The 6,000-nt window shown below is 37.0% G+C and overlaps 1 long non-coding RNA gene across 1 annotated transcript in view; it reads left to right on the forward strand.

The window, feature by feature from the left end:
* Nucleotides 1-1,644, forward strand: part of LOC112424819 (uncharacterized) — a 58,784-nt gene extending 57,140 nt beyond the window's left edge. The window contains exon 5 of the long non-coding RNA XR_003015752.2: nucleotides 1,210-1,644. This is a non-coding gene — a long non-coding RNA (uncharacterized lncRNA). The remainder of the gene's footprint in view (nucleotides 1-1,209) is intronic.
* Nucleotides 1,645-6,000: the final 4,356 nt, after the last annotated feature.

The following is a 6,000-nucleotide window of genomic DNA, read 5'->3' on the forward strand; positions in this document are numbered from 1 at the left end:
TATCAACTTTTTTTCTCCTTTGATAAATATTGATGGAAAGAAAATGAATGATAATTGTGTCGCTTACTAAATATCAGGCACCTAATGAAATTCAGCATCCTTTATTATTCTGTCATCTGTGAATTCTGGGCAGGGCTATTGCTCTTGGTAGGTCTCCATCAGCTTTATGACTTTCCCACAGACATGTAATATTGCAAATAAAATACTTTTCTTATTAACTGTTGACATAATTAAGGATAATGGTGGGCTGTGAAGCAGCCTGAGGTTTATATTACTAGATATTTGTTATAATATACTGCTGTTTCCTTTTGTTTTTCTATCTTGTCAAATTCTAAGATCCTAGAAAAATGATTTGTCTGTGAATATATAATTTGAAATGTATAGGCTTACCTATGCATGTTCTAAAACACATTCAAAAACTGCTCATCTAGAAAGTAGATTTGTACAGATATTTTTATTCTTAAATATTGCTGGTTGTCGCTTTTGGTGTTCTTAGTGTCTCTTCTTTTCTTTAAAATGCTTCAACTACTCTTCCCTTTCATTGCTTATAGTAGATTACTTAGGTTTATATGAAAATAGTGAATTATATGAAATTATATTCTCACATTTATGAGTAGTTTGGCTGAATTTTTTCACCTCACTGTGAAGTTAAATAATGCACATCAAGTAAGATAGAATAAATCAACAAAGATTTTTGCAAATAAGTAGTGTTTTGGTTTGTTTTCTTTGAATTAAAAAAAAATGCTATAGTTCTATGACATGCCAAGTCATACGTGCTGTCCAGCCTGTGTGAGCTAGTTTTCCCCGGGTGAAGTATCTGTGCTGGCTCCAAACAGCTATGCCAAGGTGGGTTTAGGGTGGCCTAGTACTAAACATGGCCACCTGGCTGTCTTCGCCACGAGGCACCTTCAATTATTAGGAAATGTTGGCTCAATGGATATTTTGATCATTGTGTCCAATACACTCTTATCCTCTCTCCTCTTTCTTGTACTTCTGTCCTTCTCATCACTTCCCAGGCTCCCAGAACCCCTTTCCTGATCTCTTTATTCACTGCCTATCTCTCATTTCCTTCAGATATTATTATAAAAAAAGTTGTTGCTTAATACAATTAAAGAATGGTAAAATAGATTATTAAAAGCTTTTTTAGAGTCTAGAGTGTAGCTATATATTTTTATATGTTAGCAAAGTTTATTTCTGTATTTCATTCAGGTTTCTGTTCAGAAAAAAGCATTCCCTGGTGATCCTATTGTGGTAGACATAAAACTGTGCCACCGAGATCCCATTCCAGGGAAGAACATGCTGCTGAGCTGTTGGAAGTACAATCAGCGGAAAACCTTGGTCTGTCAGCAACTTCAAGGTTTGCCTCCTTTGCAGAAATGGCCCATTCAAAGTCATGCCCTTCCTATAGCAGTCTACATTCATCCACTGAGTGAGGCGGAGATAAAAAGGACTGATAATTTTCAACCCACAGGGGCATTAATGAGCCACAGGGGCATTAATGAGCAATACCTGCTCCAGAGCTCCACAGTGGGTTCTCAGAAGGTGTGTCTTGCCTGCATCACAGCTTGACTCCTTCCACTATTCATTTTTTCTTCTTTTCCTTTTACTTCACAGCATTAAAAACAAATAAAAATTTTGAACTCCGAACTCTGTCTCAGCACCTGCTTAGTATGTCACAGAACCTAGAGTGGGATACCTACCTGAAACTATTTCCTGTTACTTCACCTCCTCCTTGTCGAGCATATATATGTTTTCATAGCAACTAAGGCAAGGCTGTGTATTTACTTGTTTTTTGTTGTTGTTGTTGTTGTTGTTGTTGTTTTTTGTTTTTTTGACGGAGTCTTGCTCTGTCGCCAGGCTGGAGTTCAGTGGCGCGATCTCAGCTCACTGCAGCCTCTGCCTCCCAGATTCAAGCAATTCTCCTGCCTCAGCCTCCCAAGTAGCTGGGACTACAGGTGCACGCCACCACGCCCAGCTCATTTTTGTATTTGTAGTAGAGATGGGGTTTCACAATGTTGGGCAGGATGGTCTCGATCTCTTGACCTCGTGATCTGCCTGCCTCGGCCTTCCAGAGTGCTAGGATTACAGGTGTGAGCCACTGCACCCGGGCTTATTTACTTTTTTGTTTGTTCATTTATTGTTCTGTGTGGGCAAGGACTCACCCCTGTTGTTCATTGTCATATTTGTATTCCAAGAACATAAATTACCGCCTGACACATAAAAAGTGTTCCATAATACATGAGGGCACAAGGAATTAGGCATACTGGGGCTGGCCTAACCATCACTTCCAACATTCTCCTGTAGAAAAAATATTTTTGAATTGGTATATTTTGCTGAAATTCAATGTATTTTTAAAATTAGAAATGGCCAGGGTATACTGATTAAAACCCAACTAGTTAAAGAATTCAAAGTATTTCTACCTTTTGGAGACTTGTATATTATGAAAAAATGAGATGTTCTTTTCTTTTATTCTGTAAAAGATAAGTGTATCAGACCTTTGGCCATCCAGTTCATCTTTGCATCATTAGTCATGATGAATAGTGTACTTACAAAGGCAATTATATTATGTGTGATTTGGATCTTGATGGAAGAAGATAAATTAACTATAGGTTTAGGTAACATTACAGCCAGCATTACATCTGGAAAAGAGCCCCTCCTTGAACAGAATCCAGGCCAATCAAATCACCATCACGCCAGTCTCTTTAATAACACATTCAGTAGTTACTGCTGCTTTCATGTTTCCTAACTGCCTGCCCTTGGTGAATTTGATAGCCCTGAGTCACCTAGAGTCTCTTAAGTCAGAATTGATTCATTTACATCTTATTTGCATAATAATCTTGTATACACTTAGATGAATACTAAGATGGCAACAACAGCACTTTCATTAATTACTCATGTACAAATGGTACAGAATACGCGGTGCTCAAGAAATGGTATTAAAATTCTTAACATCAAAAGCCGGTAGATAAAATAACCACATAACCACATATTTTTTTTTTAAAAGAAACCTTTAAAACTGTGTGTATTTTCTTGTTTAAGGATTTTAATTTAATGTGGCATACAGTTTCTCATAAATCAGCATTCCTTTTGTCACTCCCTCTGTATTTTCATTATTTCTGATTCATTTTCTTCTTCTTTTCTACTTTGTTAGTTTCTGTTTTCTCTTTTGTCTCTTAGCTTTTTCTCCTACAGCTGGCTTCATGTTTTTTTCTGCAGTCTCCTTTTCCCTCTTATTCTTAATTTTTCCTTCCCAAATATGAATAACAAAGAGTAAAAAAGAGAGAGAGGTATTAATGAACAGATTGGTAGTGGAGTAGCCATGTACAACTGTATTCCATAATATATTTCACAAGATATTTATTTAATTTTATTTTACTGTGCTCTTTTAAAAAGTACTTTCATAGTTAAATAACTATGCTACCTTTTTATTTTTGTGCGGAGATGTTTTGTACAAAAGGTGGCTGGATGCAATGAGATAAAGGTTCAAGGATAAGGAAGACGAACAGAGATGGAGAGAAGAACAAGCTCACCGCAATGCTTTCTTGCATATGTGCTGTAACATTTTCTGTGAACAAAACAAAGCTGAATAATAATTTTTAAATCCCATTACATCTAGCCCTTAATATAGAAAAATAATTGGATTTTAAAATTTGTATTCCCAATTAGACTCTGCTGCTAACTCTGTATATCACTGACTTTCTTCTTCACCATTATTAACGTAAAGTTAATGGAATCTTAGAAATGAAACAAAATTTTCAATTAGCCTTATAATCACAATTTATAGGTGAGGAAACTAAGACTAATATTTTCAATATTCTAGTAGAAAGACCCAGAACATTGCCTCATCTGATCTACATATTTCGTAAGATTTTTGTAATTATGCAATAGAATGATTAATGACATGATAAATGGAACATTTCTGTCAGGTTTATGTCTCAGCTCTGCCACTTATCAGTTGTGAGACCTTGGGCCAGTAAACGTATCTCTCTATATCCCACTTTCCTTATTTGTAAGATAGAGATGGCAGTTATCATATATGCTACTTTTGATGACCATACAGTAGTTATACTTCTGTAGTAGTCACTATATTCCTGAAATTAGTAAGAGCTGTATACGCGCAGCTACTATTGTTACCTCCAAACCTACTTCTGCTCATGCAATTCCTCTTTAAGTGAATAAATTAAACCAGAAAAGTTGAATTAAAGTATTCCCCTCTCTTTACTTCAACTCCACATTCACTCACGCCCAACACTGCTCCACTTCAGAGCCATATAATTTTCACCTTGATTATCAAAAGCATCCCTATGGCTCTTCTGTGTCTCCTGCTCCATCCTGCTGAAAACGCAGCAATTTTTAAAGGAAAAACTTAGCATGCTACCTTTCTGCTTCAGAAACAATGCTAACATTTGTTGAGTAGCTCCAATATGTCCCACACTACATAGCTCTAGTCTTCACTGCTACATAACTCTAGTCTTTACTCTTACTCTGATAGTTAAGCATTTTTACCCCCATTTTACTGAAGAGAGTACTGAGAGCCAGAAATGCCAAGTAAGGTATACAAGGTTACATAACTGGTAAGTCTCAAAGTCACAGTTGGAGCTAAGTCTGCTCCCATCCAGAGCTTATGCAACAAACATACTGTTTTCTCATCACCAACAAGATGCAAATCTAAGCAATCTGGCAGGCAGAAAAAGCCTCTCTGTACTGATTCTTTATTTATCTCTTCGGATATATATATTTTTTGTTTTTGGGTTTTGTTTTTATTTTTAAGAGGAGTCTCGCTCTGTCGTCCAGGCTGGAGTGTAGTGGCATGATCTCAGCTCAGTTCAACCTCCTCCTCCCAGGTGCAAGTGATTCTCCTGCCTCAGTTTCCTGAGTAGCTGGGATTACAAGCGTGTGCCACAATGCCCAGTTAATTTTTGTATTTTAGTAGAGACGGGGTTTTGTCATGTTGACCAGGCTGGTCTCGAACTCCTGACCTCAGGTGATCTGCCCGCCTTGGCCTCCCAAAGTGTTGGGATTATAGGCATGAGCCACTATGCCCAACCTTCAGATCATTTTTCAAAAGGCCGTCCAATGTTTTTATTATACTGAATTAGTTCTGTACTTATAGCCTTGAATGGGGCATTATTTCTCAAGACTCTGTGCCTTAGTTAACACATACTACTTTCCCTGTCTGACATTCTCCTCCTCTGCTTTGTCTGCTCAACTTCAGAAAGCCATTCTGACCACCTTGTCAGGGTTATGAACTGTAACTCCGTGATCTCTATCAATAGATAGAAAAAGGTTGCTAAGTTAAGAGTAGAAAGATAGATGAATTTATATGTTAATTACTATACTTAAAGCATCTCTATTTTTCTCCTGTTCTGTCAAATTTTGAGATTTATTATAATTTCTCATACTGATTGTAATTTATAAAATCTATATTTTTTCCTTTAAACAGGGTAAAACTCAGATTGTTTGTGGCATAAAAGATTATGATTCCAATTTTTCACTGATTGTGTCTGTATTAGTCTGCTCTAAAGAATGGCCAGAGGCAGGTATTTATCAAGGAAAGAGGTTTAATTGACATAGTTCAGTGTGGCTGGGAGGCCTCAGGAGACTTACAATCAAGGTGGAAGGCAAAGGGGAAACAAGGCGCCTTCTTCACATGGTGGTAGGAAGAAGGAGTGCTGAGCGAAGGGGAAGAGCTCCTTATAAAACCATCAGATCTCGTGAGAACCCACTATCATGAGAACAGCATGGGGGAAACTGCCTCCATAATCCAATTACCTCCATCTGGTCTCCCCTGATATATGGGATTTATGGGGATTATAATTCAAGAGGAGATTTGGGTGGGGACACAAAGCCTAACTGATAGTGTCTAATATATCTCTTTAGTACTACATTTTACTTTTCCTCCACTATTTCTTTTTATTTGTTGGTTTCATTTATATAAATTCTCTTATCATAACATTAAGATTGTTTAAAATTGTTTTTCATCTTATTTTACTATTTGTT

This window comes from Macaca nemestrina, chromosome 6 (genome assembly GCF_043159975.1).
Source record: "Macaca nemestrina isolate mMacNem1 chromosome 6, mMacNem.hap1, whole genome shotgun sequence".
Classification (NCBI taxonomy): Eukaryota; Metazoa; Chordata; class Mammalia; order Primates; family Cercopithecidae; genus Macaca; species Macaca nemestrina.